The sequence below is a fragment of the Formica exsecta genome, unplaced genomic scaffold (assembly GCF_003651465.1).
Source record: "Formica exsecta isolate Colony F162 unplaced genomic scaffold, ASM365146v1 scaffold181, whole genome shotgun sequence".
NCBI classification, from domain to species: domain Eukaryota; kingdom Metazoa; phylum Arthropoda; class Insecta; order Hymenoptera; family Formicidae; genus Formica; species Formica exsecta.
Window position 1 is genome coordinate 292,101 of NW_021849121.1, and position 2,366 is coordinate 294,466.

The following is a 2,366-nucleotide window of genomic DNA, read 5'->3' on the forward strand; positions in this document are numbered from 1 at the left end:
CAATGAACTGATAGAATCATCGATGACTGGCGCGAGATTTGAGAAAGCGTAAAGCCTACATCGCCGAGTGCGCCGCATGATTATACATCTTCCTGTAAAGACAGGCGACGATTATCCCCTGGTGCGAACGTAATTACGACCGGGCGTGAGGGATACGGGGGTGGCAGCTTACATGTAAATTGCTGCTTAGAGCGTCGATCGTGCCCAACTCTCTATCGCAGCAGCTAGATTAGAAAAAGCAAGCAACCTCTTACACGCTTGACTAGCCACGAGATTGTGCCACCGTGGAGAGAAAGGGGTCTAAAGGCTGGAGAAGAGGAAAGGGGGTAGGGGAGGGGAGGAAGGGGACGACTGGATGGTTCGCAAGCGTAAAAGAGGATGCAGCGAAAGACCGAGCTTCGAGGTAAATAAAGTGAACAAAGAAAGGGGGAGCGACAAAGAAAGTAAGAGGATAGGATCGGGGAAAAAAGAGTGAGCGAGAACAGAGGATGATACTAAGGACGCTAATTCGGTGCCGGGACGATAATCAAGTGGAATAACGACGGATCTCGCAGCCAGTCCGCTTAATCTCACGCATCTATGTCGAAATAAGAAGATATAACAGAGAGAGAGAGAGAGAGAGACGAAGACTATATACGATCTACGGAAACCTTCATAATTAGAATCCTATCAAGCATAAAATATTGCATGTAAAATATAATCGCGGCAAATATATGAACTAAATACAATTCGGTTTTACACTCAAAGCTACATGGTTTTCCTTTTTGATAAATAAAAAACATAAATTATATCAATATTCAATAAGCAACAGATCATGAATTCGAAAATGAAATTTTTTAGTAAGAATTATTGTATTTTTTTGAGAAAAGAAACGTTGATTTTTCTCTCTCTCTAAACATAAAATAAAATTAACAATATTAATAAATGTAAAATGTACGCAAGAACAATAGTTATTTAAAAATATGTAAAATAACGATCTTTATAATAATTAAAAATTAAAATATGAGGCTCTGATATAAATATTCAATGACAAAAGGGAGCGGGCTAATTAAGAGCCGAGCTGAGGTCATGGATAAAGCATGCACGACTAAATCTAAATTTCCTCGCTGATGATGGCCCGAAGCTAGGACAATAAAATTCTAACAAGAAAGAAAAAAATATCATTGAATGTTTGCAATAATTCCATATAACATGTCGTGTTCTCGCATATATTTTCGTAAGAAAAAAAAAATCCCGACAGCAGTTATGACTATGGCATTTTACGAGCAGGACATATCTAGTCCCGACTATCAAGACCGATGACTGTTTTGCAGAGAAAACGCATAGTCCTGGTAATAAGAACGTACGAGGACGTTGCCTGGCATGGAATATCCGATAAAAAGATCGGTGGAAAAATATCGGACCCTCGTATAACCATAGCCAATGAACTCGCAGCGATTCGTCTGTGCGTATAGGCGGGAGAATCCTATCTATGCAGCATACATCTACTTTCGTTTACGTATTTTCCTTTCCTGCCTCCGAGGCAGGGGATTGAGGACGTCGTGAAAGGAATCGGTGAAGAGAGGCCGACGACGACGAGTCGCGCATCTCGCGCTCGGATGCGAAATGCAGCAACGCTGAATTCAGTCGGGCTGATTGATTTCATGGGAAAAATTCCGCGCCAATATGAATATATCCTCCTCTTCGCCGGAAAGAGGAGGAAAAGGCAGGAGAGATCGAGCTTGTTCGCGCAATGACGCGAGATCTCGTCGATTCATCCCTGTAATTGTACGAAATCAAATTCTACGCGAATTGAATTGTTCTCGATTGTCTGGAACTTACAAATAGATTCTTTCTTTCCGCGTGACGCGTAGAAGACGGTGTATGGCTCTTTGCCGTTATCAAATCATTCTCTTCCTTTCTTTTTTTTTTTTTTTTTTTTTTGCCAGCAATAGACTTTTGAGATCACTCTTAACGAGCATTAACGCACCATCGCGATAATCAGAGAGATAATAATACGTAAGTGCCCGCGAAATAAAAGACTCTTCAATAAGTCATTGGCCTCCAACAATCCCGATTCATATGATGGAGAATTTTTCTGCGCGCTTAGATCAAAGATTGGCCGATGTTTTCCGATCACAACAAATTATATACCAAATTATACAATAAGAAAAATATTTTTTATCAAAAAAGTATTTTTAAATCTTTCAATATCGATACATGTTAAGTTTTGTTTCAACTTTTTATATTATTTTATAGAATTCTTATCATATATCGTACTATTGAAAATTTTAATCATAATTTATTATATCAAAAATATTTTTAAAAAATAGAAAATTTATTATATTTTTCACCAGATTTCTTTTTCGATATTCAGAAACGCAAAA